General features: G+C 39.8%; 1 non-coding gene across 1 annotated transcript; it reads left to right on the top strand.

The window, feature by feature from the left end:
- Positions 1-275: 275 nt before the first annotated feature.
- Positions 276-379, top strand: LOC112804780 (small nucleolar RNA R71). The gene has a single exon (XR_003203397.1). It is a non-coding gene; the product is annotated as a small nucleolar RNA R71 (small nucleolar RNA).
- Positions 380-21,559: the final 21,180 nt, after the last annotated feature.

The following is a 21,559-nucleotide window of genomic DNA, read 5'->3' as shown; positions in this document are numbered from 1 at the left end:
TGTTGACTTGCTGAGTCAACATTTTGTTCTGAGCCAATATGGCATTCAGAGCATCAATTTGAAGAACTCCCTTCCTCTGAAGTGTCCCATTATTCACAGAATTCCTTTCAGAAGTGTACATTAATTGGTTATTTGCAACCATATTAATCAGTTCCTGAGCTTCTGCAGGCGTTTTCTTTAGGTGAATGGATCCACCTGCAGAATGGTCCAGTGACATCTTAGAGAACTCAAATAGACCATAATAGAATATATCTATCATGGTCCACTCTGAAAACATGTCAGAAGGACACTTTTTGGTCATCTGCTTGTATCTTTCCCAAGCTTCATAGAGGGATTCACCATCTTTTTGCTTGAAGGTCTAAACATCCACTCTAAGCTTGCTCATCTTTTGAGGAGGAAAGAACTTAACCAAGAAAGCCGTGACCAGCTTATCCCAAGAGTCCAGGCTATCTTTAGGTTGTGAGTCCAACCATGTTCTAGCTCTGTCTCTTACAGCAAAAGGGAAAAGTATGAGCCTGTAGACTTCAGGATCTACTCCATTAGTCTTAACAGTCTCACAGATCTGCAAGAACTCAGTTAAAAACTAGTAGGGATCTTCTGATGGAAGTCCATGAGACTTGCAGTTCTGTTGCATTAGAGCAACTAGTTGAGGTTTTAGCCCAAAATTGTTTGCTCCAATGGCAGGAATTGAGATGCTTCTTCCATCAAACTTGGAAGTAGGTGTAGTATAATCACCAAGCATCCTCCTTGCATTATTGTTGTTAGGTTCGGCTGCCATATCCTTTTCTTATTCAAAAATTTCAGTAACGTCTCTAGATTGTTATAATTTAGCTTCTCTTAGTTTCCTCTTCAGAGTCCTTTCAGGTTCAGGGTCAGGTTCAACAAGAATGCCTTTCTCCTTGTTCCTGCTCATATGAAAGAGAAGTGAACAGAAGAAGAAGAGGAATCCTCTACATCAAAATATAGAGATTCCTTTATGTTAGTAGAAGAAGAAGGGAATAGAGGAAGGAAAAGGTATGAATCCAAACACAAGGGTGATGATAGGTTCAGATTCTTGAGATGAAAAGAAGTGTTAGTAAATAAATAAATAAATAGAAAAAGATGAGGGGGAGAGAGTTCGAAAATTAATTTTGAAAAAGGGTTAGTGATTTTCGAAAATTAAAGGAAGAATTAAAATTGAAATTAAAAATTTAAAACAATTAGTTAATTAAAAAGAATTTTGGAAAAGGGGTGAGATATTTTCAAAAAATTGAGAGGGAAAATTAGTTAGGTGGTTTTGAAAAAGATAAAAAATAACAAAAGTTAATTAGTTAGTTGAAAAAGATTTGAAAATCAAGATGAAAATTTTGAAAAATTTTCAAAAATAGGTGAGAACATTTTGAAAAATATTTTGAAAAATACGTAATTTTTTTGAAAACATTTTGAAAAGAAAATAAAAAAAATTACCTAATCTGAGCAACAAGATGAACCGTTAGTTGTCCAAACCCGAACAATCCCCGGCAACGGCGCCAAAAACTTGGTGCACAAAATTGTGATCTCTAACAATGGCACTCAACCTGGCATGCGGATTTATAACTCAGCACTTTCTTCACAACTTCGCATCACTACCCAGCAAGTGTACTGGGTCATCCAAGTAATAAACCTTACGTGAGTTAGGGTCGATCCCACATAGATTGTTGGTATGAAGCAAGCTGTGGTCATCTTGTAAATCTCAGTCAGGCGGATAATAAATAGTGATAGAGTTTTCGAATAATAATAGTAAATAAACAGAAAATAAAGATAGAAAAACATATGTAGATCATTGGTGAGAATTTCAGATAAGTGCATAGAGATGCGTGTTCCTATTGAATCTCTGCTTTTCTACTGCTTTCTTTCAATCCTTCTTATTCCTTTCCATGGCAAGCTGTATGTAGGGCATCACCGTTGTCAATGGCTACATCCCATCCTCTCAGTGAAAAAGGTCTAAATGCTCTATCACAGCACAGCTAATCATCTGTCGGTTCTCGATCATGTCGGAATAGAATCCATTGATTCTTTTGCATTTGTCATCACGCCCAACAATCGCGAGTTTGAAGCTCGTCACAGTCATTCAATCCCAGAATCCTACTCGGAATACCACAGACAAGGTTTAGACTTTCCGAATCCTCATGAATGCCGCCATCAATTCTAGCTTATACCACGAAGACTCTGATCTCACGGAATGGAAGGCTCGGTTGTCAGGCGAGGGCAACCATGCGTCGTGCATCAGAAATCCAAGAGATACACACTCTAGCTCTCGCTTGTAGAACGGAGGTGGTTGTCAGGCACGCGTTCATAAGGATGGATTATGATGAGTGTCACGGATCATCACATCCATTAGGTTGAAGTACGAATAGTATCTTAGAACAAGAATAAATTGAATTAGATAGAAAATAGTAGTAATTGCATTAAAACTTGAGGTATAGCAGAGCTCCACACCCTTAATTTATGGTGTGTAGAAACTCCACCGTTGAAAATACATAAGTGATCAAGGTTCAGGCATGGCCGAATGGCCAGCCCCCAAAATGAAAACCAAGATGTAAAAAATCCAGATATGGAACCAAGATGTCAAATACAATAGTAAAATGTCCTATTTATACTAGACTAGCTACTAGGGTTTACAATAGTAATTCTGCTCACTAACCCACTAAATGTTTGATAATTTGCATCACTCACACTAACAATTACTCTAACAAGAATAACTTCTTTATTTTATCTCCTGTTTTGCAATCTGTTTGTTGTATGACAGTGAGAAGAGAAGGAGTTTCAACATCCTTTGATTCAGAACCTGAAAAAACCCTTTGGAGACTAAGAAGGGAAGCAAGAGGGAAAAGGATTATTGGTGCTGAGGAAGGAGATGAAGAGTATTTTGAACCCAACATGGAAGAAAATATGGAGAACAATCATGAATAAGAAGCTCATAATCATGTCAGAGTAATGGAGCTAAACCACATGGATGCATTGTAAGCTCAAAACAAGATGATTACTAAGCAGCTAGCAGATCTTACCAAGAAGGTGGAGGAGAACCAAGTTGCAGCAGCCATCACCTCATCATCAGCTCAAGAAGGAGTAAACATAAGAGAAGAAGGTGATTGAGAGCAAGCCAACTATGTTGGAAACTCACCTAAACAAGTCCATGATCCATACTCCAAAACTTAAAACTTTGGATGGAGAAATCACCCCAACTTTGGATGGGGAAACCAACAAGACCAAGGGCAGGATCAGAGACGCCACAACCTCAACTCCAACAACAATGCAACTCATCAAAACACCTCACAGAGATACTACCAACATCCATCTAACCAACCTTCTCAACCACCTAATCTCAGCCCACCATCATCAACAGATGATAGGCTCTCAAAGATTGAAGCTCTACTTGAAAGCTTATGCAAAGAAGTCCAAGACAACAAAGTATTTAAGGAAGAAGTGTGAGCCAATATCAAGAACCAAGGAGAAAACATCAAGAGATTGGAGTCCCAAGTAGGGTATTTATCTCAACAAATTCCCAAACCCACTGATGGATTCCCCAGTGATACAGAGAAGAATCCAAGAGGAGAAACAAAGAAGGTGAGATGGGAAAAATGCAAAATGATAACCACAAGTAATGAGGGGAGTATGAATAGAGTAGAACACCTCCAAAATAACCAAAAGGAAAGCCAGGAGGAAGGAAGCCATACAACTCAACTTACATCCAAGGAAGAGCTAAAGAAGAAGGAGGTGTTGAACCCATATGCAGCTTTTCCCCACAGGCTTAAAGGTGGTGTAGCAGGGAGAATGCACTCAAGGTTCCTTGATATGTTTGCATCTCTTGATGTAAATATACCATTTATTAAAGCTCTCCAGCAAATGCCTTTCTACATCAAGTATATAAAGGAGATACTAGCTAGAAAAAGTCCATTGAAGGGTGGACAAACGGGATTGCAGTGCTCTCATTCAACCAGGGCCACCCACAAAGAAGGAGGATCCAGGGAGTTTCTACATTCCTTGTGCCATAGGAGAAACAATGATTGACAAAGGGCTTTGTGACTTGGGAGCAAGCATCAACTTAATGCATCTCTCCCTTATAAAGAAGCTCCAAATCAAAGAATTAACTCCTACTGATGTAATTATCTGGTTGGCTGACAAAACTCAAAAACAAGCAATAGGAGTGGTTGAAAATGTGCTGGTGAAGGTTGGGAGCTACTATCTTCCCACAGATTTTGTTGTTCTGGAAATGGATGAGAATCCTATTTATCCTATCATTCTGGGAAGACCATTCCTAGCCACAGCCAGAGCACTCATAGATGTAAAGCGAGGAGAGCTAGTGCTGAGAATACATGATGAGCAGCTCACTTTCAATGTTTTCAACCTCTCACAAGAATCAAGTCAAGAGAACAAAGAATTAAGAGAAGAGCAGAATGAAGAACTGATGCAAGAAACAAACAAGGAAGCACAAATAACAAAATTGGAAACCACATTGGATGAGAAGTCACATATTCAAGAAGAACCTCATTCAAGGGTAATCCAAAGGGAACCAGAACCACCAGATTCATGCAGAGGAAACAACAAGGATCCCTTAAAGAAAGGAGCTATAGAGAACAAGCAAGCATCAAGAGATACAAAGAAGAAAGGTCCAAGGGGATGGAGAAATAAGAAAATTCCTACAGAAAATTTCTCACCAGGTGATGAAGTGATTTCTACATACTTTCCATCTATACCACCTCACCTCCCCACTATTCCATCTCAGCTGCCTCCTGTGTACACTATCAATAAAATCTTATCTTTGGAGCATATGGAGCTTATCAACAAAGCCAATGGACATAGGTTCACTGCAAGAGGAGAGGATTTCAAGCACCACCAACCACCCTGACAAGGGTCAACTATCAAGCTAATGACGTTAAAGAAGCACTTCATGGGAGGCAACCCATGTTCTATACCTCTTTTCTTAAAACTCTAATAATAAGTAATAAGGCAATTTCCATGGGATTTTAATTCAATTTTGACAACTAATATAAAGCTCCTCTACATGCAATGTATAGTACATGATAAGTTTGGTGTTCAAAGCACATCAAGTGAGGTTTAAACACACCTTATGAGGAAGATTTATTCCCCAAACATGTTGCAGCATGTGATCACAAACAAGTTTGGTGTACCAACGTGCATGCATGGGAAGCTTAATGGTTGATTGATTTACATTCATGGAAAGCATTTAGTCACGCCAAAAACAAAAGAAAAATAAATATTTTGTTAATTCACAAATTTTTCCCACCAAAAATTTCAAATAACCCATTACATTTCTTTTTCGTATATGGGGAATTAAAAAGTACATTAATGGTACTTGATGGGGCAATTGAAGAAGGGAGATTCGGCCAAGGGAATTTCACACTTGTCTTCATGGGGAATGTCCTTGGAAGTGTTGCCATGCAACATTGGGAATGGATAAATTTGAGGACCAAACTAAGACCCCCATAAAGGAGGTGATCCTTGTGCTCATTCAATCCTAAAACCCAAACCGTCCACTATCAAACAACATCATCAATCCACACCCTTCAATCAATTGCCATCTTCTCATATAAACCCCTTCACACAACTTCTCCATACACACTTATGCTCGTCATTCCCATTCCCTCCTTTCGATCATACACACATCACCCTTCACCAAGGCTTCGCATACACCCTCATAGCCATCTTGAGAATAACCAACACATCAACAATCCTGCATGGCATCATCAAGCTCCAAGAGACAAAAAGGGAAGGCACCCATAGAGCATCCTCCTTTTGATGAAGGGCGATTTAGAACCTTTTATCATGTACTCCAGTATAGGTAGATGACTGAGAAAAAAATCATTTATGAACTAGGCTTTCAAGTCACAAAAGCCGAGTGTCCAGAAATCACAAGGAAGGTGGAACAACGCCGATGGGAGCTCCTCACCGATCCAATCACAAGGGTGAATGCAACTCTAGTAAGAGAGTTCTATGCAAATGCAGTTAGGCAAGACAAGATAGATGACTCATACACAAGCTTTGTGAGAGGAGTCATGGTGGATTTTAGTCCCATGACTATCATGAGAGTGTTGAAATTGATAAGCATACCCTTTGAAGAGGAGAGCTATCACTCGAGAATGGACAAAAACCCCAATTATGACTAGATTATACAGGATATATGTGTGCAAGGAGCAGATTAGGAAAGAGGTCCCAAGAGGAAGCCCAAATTTATAAAAAGTGGAGATCTCTTCCCTGAGGCTAAAGGTTGGTTTGAAAATGTAAGGAGATCCATTCTCGCAGCCGGAAACAACTTAGAGGTAAACCTCAAGAGAGCAACGATGGTGCAATGTCTAATGAAGGGAGGAGAGATCAAGGCTCATGAACTCATAGCCCAAGGCATTTGGAAGCTTGCTGAGAAGAGCGATTCTAGAGGAAAGTTGGGTTATCCCAGCACTATCTTTTGCCTTTGCAAACTGGCCAGGGTGATATTTGAGGATGAAAATCCCGAGTGGATAAAGGTTGGTCTTCCCATCACTTATCATCGGATGCACGCTGCTGCAATTCCACTCCCCCCACGAAGGGTACGAAAGAGGCCAGCTCATCAAGCTGAAGAAGAACAACATCCACAGGAGCAAACTTTAGCCACCTTAAGCATGCACCAATTACAAGAAGCTATTGATACCTTATCTAGGCAATGCATGGAAAATCAAGGGGTACAAAGGGAGTTTCAATTGCAATTAATAGACCTCCAAGAAGGATCATTCTCTATATGGATGGATCAGCAAGGGGAATGGCAAAAACAATTGATGGACTAGCAATTGGAACAAGGAAGAGAATGGAGTGAAGCATTTCACAACCTGAATCAAAAGCAGGAACAGCAACAAGAAGCCATCCAAAGGCTAACCAACATCCAAGCACATTAAGGTGCACACATCCATAAGATGCATCGGAAACAAAGAGAACAAGCAGATATTTTTTATGAATATAGAGCATTTTCGGAAGGTGTCTACATGAGTGAGACTGGGTATCATGTGAATACCCAAGCCAGGCTTGGGTACCTAGTCGGACAACTGTCTGTTTTGCATCCTGAGATAACAAAATATGAAGATGTAAAAGATGAGTTAGCACGAATGGAGCACGAAAGGATAGAACAAAGTCATGAATCAGTAAGGAAGGCACTGGAGGATTGGAGGATAGCCAGAATGAATCGAATGAGAGGAAGCACAAGTGGACAAAGTAAACTTCAAGAGGGCAAGGGAGCAGAAGAACATGAGCATGCCAACAAGTGAAAGGTGGTGAAATTCCCTCTTAGTTTATCTTTTTCAAAGCTTTAAATAAGGAAAATCATGTATGAAATAGAACATGCTTCCATGGTAGCTTAGGACTTTCAATTATGCATTTAAGTTTATTGCTTAGGCTAAGTGTGCTAGCTCAATGTCTTAAGTGTTCACTTTCACCTTTTTTACTTATATGCTTGTCTCTTTAAGTTAATCAAAAAGAAAATGTTATGAAAAGAACAAGAGTGGAGTTATTTTATGAAGTGCATTTTGAATGTTTGTGGTAGGTTGATTAGTAAGCTAAGTTGGTTCACCAAAGAAGGAAAGAAAGCAACTATCTATCATGAGTCTTTTGTTTGAGACACACCCTTTGAGACTAGCTAAATAATAAGATCCCAATAAGAAAAGAGAAAGAGCAATAAAAGTGAAAAGGAAAGAAACACAATAAGAAACAATGCTAGGCATCAAGGGTTTCAAAATTGAGGCATGTGTTTGTGGTGTTTATATACAAAGGATATACTTGGATGAATAAGCTTTAGGGGTGCATTATCACTTGGTAACTGGATTAACTAATCCGGGATTATCAACTGAAAGTCCACTATCAAGAGTAACCTTAGTTACAAAACACTTAGTAACCCAAAGAGGTTCTGGACACCAAGGTCTCAAGAAAGAAAAAAATAACAAACCATATGCCTGTGGTGTGTATGTATGAGGGAAAGAGACTTGAGGGAGTAGGCCCTTAGGGGTGTCTTAACACCTAGCACCTTAAAACCAACTGGTCTGGGAGTGTTGGCTGAAAGCTTATCATAAAGAGTCGCCCTCTTACAAAGCACTTAGCAAAAAGAAAAATAACTTTGAAAAAGAAGGAAGGATTAATAAGAAAGAAACCTCAAAGGATGCAATCAAGAAGGTGACTAAGGATTTGATAAGGGCATCTAGGCCAGTTTCACTGACCTTTTCTTTACTATTTTAGGGTAGTTTCATGCATTTTCTTAGTGAATAAGGCAAGTTTTGGATGAAATTACACTTACACCTTGATTCAAGCAACTTTTGTAAACTTTGCATAATTTCATGAGTATTTTGCTAGAATTGCATGATAAATTGATGATGCATAATCTCATGACTTTGGCTAGAGCTTTGATGCATTTTAAATGCTTGTTTTTAGGGCAAAGGAAGCAAGGAAGAACCACGTTAGTATTCACGTTAACCTAGTTAACATGAACACTAACGTGGAATAGTAAAGCTTGCAACGTTAATGAGAAAAGTGATCACCAATAATGCCTACGAAGCCACCCAAAGCTCACGTTACCTGCCACGTTAACAAAGTTACCGTGGTAGTTAACGTAGAAGAAAAAGGAACTCCAACGTTAATGGTAAAAGTGAATACCATTAACGTTGGAGAACTTGGCAATGATCCACGTTAAGAGTCACGTTAACTTAGTTAACGTGAACTCTAACGTGGAAGAGGAAACAAAAGCCAACGTTAGTGACACTCACTTTTGTCATGAACGTTGGACCAACTAGCATTGCCTACGTTAACTTTCATGTTAAAACCATTAACGTGAAAGTTAACGTGGAGTTAAGATCAAGGAACCAACGTTAGTGACACTCACTTTTGTCAGTAACGTTGGGAGATGGCTTCACTACTACGTTAAGAGTCAAGTTAACTTAGTTAACGTGAGTTATAACGAAGAGACTTTGGGCATTTGGAGCGTTAGTGACAAAGGTGAGTGTCACTAATGCTCTCGAAGGTGGATGATAAACCACTATTTTATGGTTTATATTGTGTTTAATTGTGTGATTTTGTCATGATCCTTACCCACTTATTCATTAATTTAGCATGCATTTAGATTTCCTTCCTAAATTTAGTACATGTTTGAAAATTGCTCCCTAGAGACCTTAATTATTTAATTTTATTTCTCCATTATTCCATTCGATGTCGTGATCCTTGTGTCAAGTGTTTCAGGCTTTATAGGGCATGAATGAGTTGGAAATTGGAAAATAAGCTAGCAAAAATGGAAGGAACACAAGAGTTTGAGGAGATAACCAGCGAGAAGTGACGCGGTCGCATGGCTCACGCGACCGCACGAAGGAGCGCAAATCGCAGTGACGCGGCCGCATAGCTTACGTGGCCGCGCGGATTGGAAAGCGCAAGCGACGCGGTAGCGTGGACGACGCGAACGCGTGGCGAGGAAAAAGCGCAAGCGACGCGTCCACATGGATGACGCGATCGCGTGACATGTGCGATCTGCATAATCTACAGAATTTGCTCGGGGGCGAATTTGGAGCTTATTTCGGCCCAGTTTTTGGCCCGAAACAGCAGACTAGAGTCAGAGAATATGCAGAAACAACATACATTCATTCAGTAGTTTGGAGATCTAGTTTTCTCTCTTAGGTTTTTCTCTCTAGTTTTAATTTTAATCTTTAATTGATCTTAGCATTGGAACATTGAGAAGAGTTATTTCCTCATCAAGACTTCATCACTCTAGTTTGTCTTCTTAACTTGGTTCTATTCTTCCATGTTCCTTGTTTTTGTTCAATTTTGTCATTCAGATACTCTTATGATTATTTAATGCAAGGATTATTTCTTTTTCATTCAACTTCAATTTCAATAACTATGTCTTTTTTTTATTCCCTTTCATGTTTTATGGATTTATTATTTACAATGCGTGAGTAGTTTCATTACTTGATGGGGAATTGATTAAAAAGGAACTCTTGAGTTGGAAGGATTGAAAGAAAATTTGTAATTGGGTTAACTGTTGAATTACCATCCTGTCACCGACGCCAATCCCTTTGAACTATGTGGGTTGTAACTTGTGAACAGATCCAGTAATTCAACTTGTTTGACTTTCCCTTACCTAGTAAAGGATAACCAAACAGAGCAACCATTAATTATAAATTAATCTTAAAAATCACTCCATCAATGATAGGGATCCCAACCAATCAATTCCCAGTCAAGGCTTTTATTCATATTATTTAATTTCCCTGAATTTAAATCCCAATTTACTCAACTCAACTTCTTGAACATCTGATTAATAAGATAGCACACTTCTCTGCAACTCGTTGGGAGACGACCTGGGACTTAAAGCTCTCAGTAATTTTAATTTAAACTCTCTGTGACATATTTCTAAATTGATAGGCAGATTTTTGGTGAATTAAGAACTATACTTGCAACATAATCATTTTAATAATTTTTAATTCACCAGCTTCTGCTTCCCATCAATTTTTGGTGCCGTTGCCGGGGAGTTGCAATAGAGTGCTAATTTTTTAATTAGAATTTATTTATTTGCATTTTTATTTAATTTTGCTACTATGAGCTGCATGTTTCTTCCGTCAAATGACACGTTCACTTCCTGATCTGCGCTTGCTAATATTCAATCCTGAAATTGAAAGAACAATTTCACGAATAAGGCGAGAATAGCGCAGGTTAATCCGCTCTGAGGGCTGATTTGAAAGTGAGTCTGAGGAAGAAACAAGCCCCCGTTCTACTTATTCAGTTGTTTTGCGTGCAGAAAACATGGCAGCTAGGAGAGTTACCATTCAGGAGGAAGGAGCCCCTGATTTTACAATGCAACCGTTTCAGGCACATCATCCAGCGGTAGCTACAGATTTTGAAATAAAGACCGCACTGCTAAATTTGATGCCCAAGTTTCATGGCCTACCTGCTCAAGGGCCTATCAAGCACTTGAGAGATTTCCAGGCAGCCTGTTCTACTGTCAGGCGTGATGGCACTGATGAAACTGTAATTCTGCTGAAAGCTTTTCCGTTTTCTCTTGAAGGAAACGTAAGAGAGTGGTACTACACTCAACCTCTAGCAAATGTATCCAACTGGGATACACTCAGAAAGGAGTTTCTGGAGAAATTCTTTCCATCTGAAGTTACTGATAAACTGAGGAAGGATATCTCTACCATTGTTCAGGATGACAATGAGACTCTTTTTGAATACTGGGAGCGCTTCAATAACCTTCTGGAAGCATGCCCCCACCACATGATTGACAAGATCGTGCTACTCAACTACATCACACAGGGTATGAGGCCCCAAGACAAGACCACATTGGATAGTGCCAGCAATGGGTCTATGAAGAAGTACAAGACCACTGATGAAGCTTGGCAATTGATCAGTGATTTAGCTAAATCTACTAGGAACCACAGACAGAAGCAAGGCCGTTCAAAAGCCGTTGCAGAAGTATCCTCTAGCAGAGAGACTGTTGCTCTAACTCAAAGCATCTGTGAAATGACCAACTTGCTAAAGCAAATGCAATTGAATCAACAAGCTCAGCAAGCTCAACCTCCTCAACCGCAGCAAAACCAACAGCTAGTCCCACAAAGAATTTGCGGAATCTGTGCTGATTACAGCCATTACACTGATGAATGCCCGCAGCTCCAACAAGAAGACAACATGGTGGCATCCACTCACAACTTCTATGACCGCCCCAACCAAGGGTACAATCAAAGTGGAAATAATAACCATGGATGGCAGGACAATTCAAACCAGAATTGGAGGGACAACAATAACAGAGGAGGCAGAGATAATTAGGGAAATCAGAGGTGGAGTAATAACAATAACAGGCAGCAAAATCAACCTTACAGAGCACCTCACCTGAGGCAAAACCAAGGACCACTGAACAATCAGCAGAAGACCTCTCAATTTACTCATTCTTCTGTATCTTCTAATGAAGATTTATTACAAGCTTTTGAGAAGAGACAACTAGCCATGGAAAGTACCATCGTGAACAGTATTAACGCCTGTCTGAATGGTCTCACCTCTACTCTGCAAGCTTTTATGACACAGCTTGGCTCAGCAACAAATTCCCGTAACCAACCTTCAAGCACCACTGAAATTCCCTCTTAACTATTACCCAATCCAAAGGGAGGCATTAATGCCATCACCCTGAGGTCTGGAACCACAATGCAAGAGAGAAATCAGGAGGAACCAAGCTCACCAGAATACGCCTCAGCTGAAGAGGTGGTGGAAATTGAAGATGTTGAAGAGGAAGAGGATATTCAGGACATAGCTGAAGAAGAGATAGCTCAACCACAAGAGGAAGTACCAAAAAGCACAGGCACCACAGGAACCACCATTCCCATTCCATTTCCACAGCTTGCAAGGAAGCCCAGGAAGCAGCTGGAACATGATCCTTAAATGGTAGAGATCTTCAAAAAGGTCGAGGTAACTGTTCCCCTTTTTGATTTTATTCAGCAAGTACCTAAATATGCAAAGTTTCTAAAAGACTTATGTATCCATAAAGACAAAATTAATGAATTAGAAACTATTCCTTTAGGTAGTTCTATATCTGCTTTAATGGGATGATTACCTGAAAAATGCAGCGATCCAGGTCCTTGCATAGTTAGTTGTACTATTGGTGGTGTAGTAATTTATGATTGCATGTGTGATTTAGGATCATGTGTCAGTATAATGCCTTTGTCCATATATGATGTTTTGAGGCTCCCTCCCTTAAAAAGGTCGGCAGCTCATTTTGTGTTAGCAGATAAAAGCATTATTACAGTGGCTGGAGTTGCTGAAGATGTTTTGGTGAACATTAAAGGGCTTACATTTCCCACTGATTTTTATATCTTGGAGATGCCCCATAATGATTCAGATAAGCCATCATCGATCTTACTTGGAAGACCATTCCTAAAGACATCAAAATTCAAGTTGGATGCTTTTTCAGGAACATACTCCTTTGAAATAGATGGTCGTATAGTGATCTTCAATCTGAATGGAGTCATTGACAATCCCCCAGAAGATCGTTCTATCTTCCAGTGTGATGTCATAGACGAAAGTGTGGCTGAAGTTCAAAAAGAAGAGTTTGAAGAGAGGCACACTGGACAAGGTCCAAGTGTGGGGACCCTCTTAACTGACAATGAGGACACTTCGCCATTTTCACAAGCTCCAGATAATCCAGAGCCTGCCCATGATTAAAAGTTAGAATTGAAACCTCTCCCTCCACACCTCAAATATGCCTATCTTGAGGATGAGCAGAAGCTTCCGGTTATTATTGCAAGAGAACTGACTTCTCAACAAGAAGAGCAGCTACTTGATGTACTGAGGAAGCATAAGAAGGCAATCGGGTGGAGCTTGGCAGACATAGTGGGAATCAATCCTCAAGTATGCGAGCACAGAATATTTTTAGAAGGGGGAGCAAGACCTGTCTGTCAACCCCAAAGAAGATTGAATCCCACCATCTTGGAAGTTGTCAAAAAGGAAGTGACCAGACTATTGGAGGCCGGTATCATATATCCCATTTCAGACAGTGAATGGGTAAGCCCAGTACAAGTGGTACCCAAGAAGTCTGGAGTCACTACAATGAAGAATGAGCATGGAGAGCTCATAGCAACTCGAGTTCAGAATGCTTGGAGAGTCTGCATTGATTACAGGCGTCTCAACCAAGCTACCCGTAAGGATCACTACCCACTTCCATTCATTGATCAAATGCTGGATCGCCTGTCAGGTAAATCACATTATTGCTTTCTAGATGGTTACACAGGTTATTTCCAGATTCATATAGCTCCTGAGGATCAGGAAAAGACTACTTTTACATGTCCTTTTGGGACTTATGCTTATAAGAGAATGCCCTTTAGCTTGTGCAATGCACTAGCTACTTTCTAAAGGTGCATGATGAGTCTTTTCTCTGATCTTACTGAGGACTGTATGGAAATTTTTATGGACGATTTTAGCATTTATGGTGATTCTTTTACCCTTTGCTTAGATGGATTATCGAGAGTATTAGATAGATGTATTAATACGAACCTTGTATTGAATTTCGAAAAATGCCACTTTATGGTAAAACAAGGGATTGTATTAGGACATGTGGTATCTAATACTGGCATTTTGGTAGACCCAGCAAAGGTGAATGTTATTTCTAGTCTACCTTACCCCTCTTCTGTGAGGGAAGTCCGTTCGTTCCTTGGCCATGCAGGTTTCTACCGGAGATTTATTAAAGACTTTAGTAAGGTGGCACTTCCCTTATCCAGATTACTGCAGAAGGACATTGAGTTCGAGTTTAGTGAGGATTGCAAACAAGCATTTGATACGCTGAAGACTGCTCTAACTCAAGCCCCAATCGTGAGAGGACCCGACTGGAGCCAGCCGTTTGAAATCATGTGCGATGCTTCCAACCATGCAGTAGGAGCAGCGCTGGCTCAGCGTGAAGGTAAGGATCCTTTTGTTATTGCCTATGCGTCTAAGACTTTAGACACTGCCCAGTCCAATTATACTACTACTGAAAAAGAACTTCTTGCTATTGTTTTTGCTCTGGATAAATTCCGGGCCTATTTACTTGGTACCAAAGTAGTAGTGTATTCGGACCATGCAGCTCTAAAGTATCTATTGGCTAAAAAGGAGTCCAAACCAAGACTTATCCGTTGGATACTGCTGTTACAAGAATTTAATTTAGAAATAAAGGATATGAGTGGTAATCAGAATTTAGTAGCAGACCACTTGAGTTGCCTTGAACATATAAAGGATGATTCTACTCATATAGATGATAATTTCCCTTTTGATAACCTGCAAGCAGTATCTGAGGTAGTCCCTTGATATGCACCTGTTGCTAATTATTTAGTTAGCCGCACATTCCCTCCACATTTCTCTAAACATCAAAGAAACAAGCTGAAAAGCGAGTCTAAATATTATATATGGGATGACCCATATTTATGGACATGTGGCGCTGACCAGATAATTAGACGTTGTGTGCCTCAATCAGAATTTCAGTCCATTTTAGAGGCCTATCACTCATCTGAGAGTGGAGGACATTTTGGCCCTCAAAGAACAGCTAGAAATATCTTAGACTGTGGATTCTGGTGGCCTACTCTTTTTAGAGACGTTGCTGAGTTTTGTAAATCTTGTCCCCCATGCCAGAAATTTGGTAATATATCCAGAAGGGATGAGATGCCTCAACAATATATGCTTTTCTGTGAAATTTTTGATGTATGGGGCATTGACTTCATGGGTCTATTTCCAAATTCTAGTGGATATTTTTATATACTGTTAGCTGTAGATTATGTTTCCAAATGGATGGAAGCAATTCCTACCCGCACTGATGATGCTAACACTGTTGTTTCCTTTGTGAGAAACCATATTATATGCCGTTTTGGATCACCGAGCGATCGTGAGCGATCAAAGCACCCATTTTTGTAACAGGAGACTAATAGGATTGATGAAGAAGCAAGGGATAATCCATAAAGTTGCAACAACTTACCATCCTCAAACTAATGGGCAAGCCGAGGTGTCGAACAGAGGAATTAAGCATATCTTGCAAAAGATAGTAAAGCCTCACAGGAAAGACTGGAGCACCAGGCTACAAGATGCACTGTGGGCGTATAGAACCGCATACAAGACACCCATTGGGATGAGTCCCTTTCGCTTGGTTTATGGAAAAGCTTGTCATCTCCCAGTTGAAATCGAACACAGAGCCTTCTGGGCAGTTAAAGAGTGCAACATGGGAATTGAGAATGCTAGATCTGAAAGGAAGTTGCAACTGCAGGAACTGGAGAACCTTCACCTAGATGCTTATGAGAATTTCAGAATTTGCAAGGAAAGAATGAAAGCTGTGCATGATCAAAACATCAAGAAAAAAGAGTTTCAACCTGGAGATTTTGTTCTCCTTTACAAATCTAGACTAAGGCTAATGCCCGGTAAGTTAATATCAAAATGGGAAGGTCCATACAGAGTAGAGAAGGCTGAACCGTACGGAGTTTATCGCCTAAGCCATCCTTTAAGCTCTGAACTTATTAAGGTCAATGGACACCGCCTGAAGCTGTACCATGGTGAGAAGGTGCAGAAAAACAAGGAGCTCGAGATCTTTCACTTGGAAGATCCCCACATAGCAGCAGATTGAGCTAATGAAGCGTCCAACTTACGGACGTTAAAGCAAAGTGCTTGGTGGGAGACAACCCACCGCGGTATGATCGTTCTTTTCTTCACTTTTAGTTTTTTCTTCTTCAATGACTCCTCTCTTTATTAATATTTTCATGTTTTTACACTTACATGTCCTTATTTAAAAAAAAAAATTTTCGCTGCGCGACGCGGTCGCATCAGCGACGTGCCCGCGTGGCAGGGAGAGTAAAGAAAAATAAAAATGAACAGAAAGTTATGCAGGAGCTGCGCTGGAGGCGTGCCAATGGCGCAAATTACCTCACGCGGCCGCGTCGCATGGAAATCATGGCCTCCCACGCGGTCGCGTGCCCCATGCGGCCGCGTGCCCTGAGTTTTCGACGTAAAAGGGTGCACAGTCACATTCTGTGCGAGAGTGATGCTGGATTTGTGTTGGAAGCACAATCCTTGTCACGCGATCGCGTCGGTGACGCGGCCGCGTCGTTCATTTTATAATACACACTCATGCGATCGCGTGACCCACGCGATCGCGTCACCCGATTTTTGCAATTAACATAAATTGAACAGAGAGTTGTGCTGGAGCGAGGCTGCACTCGCGCCAGCAGCGCAACATAGGTCACGCGACCGCGTGACCGACGCGATCGTGTCACCCTACCTGGTGCACACTCATGCGAGCGCGTGCCCTCTGCGGCCGCGTCGCATGCGCCGCACAGCTCAACCTATGTTGCCAAATTATCTTATCTTCCTATCTCCCAAATCCTAATTTTTCTTTTCCCTCCTTCTTTCTTCTTTCTCCCTTCCCCTTTCTATCTCACCTTTCATTCTCTATCTCTCTCACCCCCATCAACAAGGTTTTTCTTTTCTTCTTTCCCACTTTTCTACTATTCTTCTTATTTTCATATGCTATCTTCTTTTCTTTTCTTCTTTATTCTTATTTTCTTTTCTTTTCTTTTCCTTTTTACTTGGTGTTATCTATTTATGTGAGTCATTATTTATCATTATATGCTTATGGTTTGTTGTAAATTTGTTTGACAATCATATATATTACCTTTTAAGGGAATTCTTGCATGTTCAAATTCATACTTTCAAGAGCTTATTCTACATGCATGCTATGTGTTTGTGAAAAAGGCCATATGGCATTATGCACTTATTCACATTATTCTACTCTAATATGCAATGCTTGCTTTTCACAAATTCCCTTTCATATTTTATTAATTAAATTTAATTGTCAATACAAATGTGATGGCTAGTTTGTTACAAATGGTAATCTAATTTGGACATTGAATGTTTGATATATGCTACTCATGCCTTTGCCTGCATGCCAATAAACCTCTCGCATTCCATTGTCCTACATGCACTTGCTATATTTCCATTGATGAGCTTTTCACATGTAATCCGGACCATGTGTTACTGCCATTTATCCTTATTGTGCATTGATTATCACTTACACTACCCTCTTCTTTGCTCTATCTCTTTGCATTTAATTTCCTTTCTCTTCCCTTCTTTCAAGATGGCTACCAAGAAAGGAAAGGAGAAAGCTACTTCCAAACCACCAGCAAGAAGAGGAACTAAAAGAGCATTAGTGGCAGAGCCTTTTTCTACCACAGTCAAGCCCTCAACAAAAAGAGTTAAGAGGATAATAAAGGTTGACGAAAAGGAGAAAGCCTTTGCAGCAAAGGACGCTGCGCGATTTCCTAATCGCTACTGTGAGCAGATGTTCCCTATCCTAGCAGAAAGGAACTATAACAATGAATACCTTCTAATCCTCCCGTCCAATATTGCCACCTTTGTTGAGCTACAAATTGAACGAAGACAATGGGGTTTCTTACGGAGACAGCCGAGGCAGGTCAATCTCTCTTGGGTAGTTGAGTTCTACTCCAACTTCTACATACCGACCCTGCAGTCTGTTTATGTCCGGCAGAAGCAAGTGCCCATTACAGAAGAGGCCATCTAGCAAGCTCTGAGTCTTCCCCCTTTTCCAACAGGAATGGACGCTTTTCAAGAAGCCACCCTTCAATGCCAGAGATACCAACTTGACTGGGACTCTGTCCTCGGAGTTATTGCATTACCTGGCAGCCGTTGGATCTACGGATACCACCGTACCCGCCCTAAGGGAATCTTGGCTTCCGCACTTACCTTGGAGGCTCGCGTATGGGCACAGATCATGTCCCATTACGTCTTTCCGAGCACTCATGAGTCCTTCTTCACTGCAGACATGGCTGTTCTACTATGGTGCATCCTTACAGACCAACCTCTGAATCTCTCAAGACACATCCGGAATGCTATGGAGCATGTGCAAATCGCGGGCAACCTACCTTTTCCCGCCCTGGTCTCAGATCTTGTTTCAGCCGCCGGAGTCTCCTACAGAGCTGGGACACCAAAGCCATGCTTCCACGGGATGATCAATATGTCCCTAACGGGAAATACCTCAGACTTTCAGCAGCCACTACAAGCCAGCATACTGAGCCAGTTGAAGATATTCCTTCTTCAACACCACAAGCATCTACAACTGAGAAATTGCTCCAGCAGATACTTAAAAAGTTGGATCGGCATGAACAGAAAGCTAAGATGAGAGAGTGCTGTAACAAGCTCCGATTCACATACCTCAAGGAGCTGATCATGGGCAAATTCAAGGACTCAGACACTCCGGACTCGACTTCTTTTACCAACACCGGGAGCCATGATAGTTCCGACTGTGGAGATACTGCTACCAGCCCACCCCTGTTCCTGACAGATGGCACCGAGGATGGTGCAAAGCCTTAAGTGTGGGGAGGTCGGTCAGTACCTGACTTCCAGAGGTAATTTCTCTTCTCTGTACACCAATAATTAGGATATTTTAGTTAGATTTTCTTCCCTTTATAGAATAGAATAAATTGCAGAGGCTAGAATAGTTGCATGCATGTTCTACTTGATTGAAAAGACAATAAGTTTCTTTTAAAAATCTATATTTGGAATAAAATTTCACTAATTTTTCAGAAAATTTTATGATAAATCTGCTTGAGTTGTATTTGAACATGACGTTTGAGCTAAACAACACACAACCTGTGAAAGATTTGAGCCTTTATATATGGTTACATTATTTAACCATAATTATTTTGTTCTTGTGTGTTTACTTCTCTACGATTGTAATCTATATTTTGTTTTATCTTATATGTCCAATATTTATTATATTTACATGCTTGCACATGATTGAGGCCATTATTTGTTTAAACTCACTTATCCAAATCAAGCCTACCCTTTTCAATTACCCTTGTTAACCACTTTGAGCCTTTAAAAACCCCATTTGTCCTATATTTTACCACATTACTAACCTTAAGCTGAAAAACAATTGCATATCCCAAATTGAATCTTTGGTTAGCTTAAGATAGAATTGTGTGTGCTAGTTAAGTATGGGAAATTGTGGGAACAAAAGTTGTTAAGGGAATGTGTCATGAAAATTTAAAGGGAATTTGGATATTTACTCATGTGAAACTATAAGAATTGAAAAAAAAAATCTATGTGCATTGATAAGCTTTATTTATTTCAATTAAAAAAAATGATGATAAATAAATAAATAAGAGGACAAAATTACCCCAATGTTAAATTCAGAATTAAAAAATCAATGCACATATGATAGAATCAAAATACAAAGTTGAAACATGAGTATGGGTTGAAAAAGGGAATTATGGGTAGCTAGGCATGAATTTAAAGTATATAGAGTATATGTATATTAGGTGAGAGCTTAAGTTAATTAAAGATTCAATTTATAAAGCTCACTTAACCATATGTATACCCTTACCTGCACATTGGCCCCATTACAACCCTGGAAAGACCTCATGATGTTGCATTGTATATTAACTGTTGTGATTGTTAGGAGAAAACAAAAGTTAGAAAACATGACTAGAGAAGAATAGAGTCATTACCCTATACACTAAAGATCAGAGCGTACATACATTATCAGTGAGGGTTTGATGCTTGAATTTTCATGTTTCCTTCTTTCATAAGCTATCATCTTACACTTTTATCTGTTTTATTGTATAATGATAGAATTAGTAGAATTTGATTTGTAATTGTTTTGAAGGGCTTATTTACTTTTGATCAAGTGGACAATGATCATTTAGTTGCATTTATTTATATATGTAGGATTGCATTGCATTTCATTAGTTTCTACATGTTCATACTTATTTCCTTGTCTCCTTCAATTTAGCATGAGGACATGCTAATGATTAAGTGTGGGGAGGTTGATAAACCACTATTTTATGGTTTATATTGTGTTTAATTGTGTGATTTTGTCATGATCCTTACCCACTTATTCATTAATTTTGCATGCATTTAGATTTCCTTCCTAAATTTAGTACATGTTTGAAAATTGCTCTTTAGAGACCTTAATTATTTAATTTTAATTCTCCATTATTCCATTCGATGCCGTGATCCTTGTGTCAAGTGTTTCAGGCTTTATAGGGCATGAATGGGTTGGAGATTGGAAAGGAAGCTAGCAAAAATGGAAGGAACACAAGAGTTTGAGGAGATAACCAGCGAGAAGTGACGCGGTCGCATGGCTCACGCGACCGCGCGAAGGAGCGCAAATCGCAGTGACGCGGCCGCATGGCTTACGCGGCCGCACAGATTGGAAAGCGCAAGCGACGCGTCCACATGGATGACACGATCGCGTGACATGTGCGATCTGCATAATCTGCAGAATTCGCTGGGGGGCAATTTTGGACCTTATTTCGGCCCAGTTTTCGGCCCGGAACAGCAGACTAGAGTCAGAGAATATGTGGAAACAACATACATTCATTCAGTAGTTTGGAGATCTAGTTTTCTCTCTTAGGTTTTCTCTCTAGTTTTAATTTAATCTTTAATTGATCTTAGCATTGGAACATTGAGAAGAGTTATTTCCTCATCAAGACTTCATCACTCTAGTTTGTTTCTTAACTTGGTTCTATTCTTCCATGTTCCTTGTTTTTGTTCAATTTTGTCATTCAGATACTCTTATGATTATTTAATGCAAGGATTATTTCTTTTTCATTCAATTTCAATTTCAATAACTATGTCTTTTTTTTATTCCCTTTCATGTTTTATGGATTATTATTTACAATGCGTGAGTAGTTTCATTACTTGATGGGGAATTGATTAATAAGAACTCTTGAGTTGGAAGGATGATAGAAAATTGTAATTGGGTTAACTGTTGAATTACCATCCTGTCACCGACGCCAATCCCTTTGAACTAAGTGGGTTGTAACTTGTGAACAGATCCAGTAATTCAACTTGTTTGACTTTCCCTTACCTAGTAAAGGATAACCAAACAGAGCAACCATTAATTATAAATTAATCTTAAAAATCACTCCATCAATGATAGAGATCCCAACCAATCAATTCCCAGTCAGGGCTTTTATTCATATTATTTAATTTCCTCAATTTAAATCCCAATTACTCAACTCAACTTCTTGAACATCTGATTAATAAGATAGCACACTTCTCTGCAACT

Source organism: Arachis hypogaea, chromosome 5 (genome assembly GCF_003086295.3).
Source record: "Arachis hypogaea cultivar Tifrunner chromosome 5, arahy.Tifrunner.gnm2.J5K5, whole genome shotgun sequence".
NCBI lineage: Eukaryota > Viridiplantae > Streptophyta > Magnoliopsida > Fabales > Fabaceae > Arachis > Arachis hypogaea.
The sequence above is the reverse complement of the archived record's forward strand: the minus strand, read 5'-3'. Positions and strand labels throughout refer to the sequence as shown.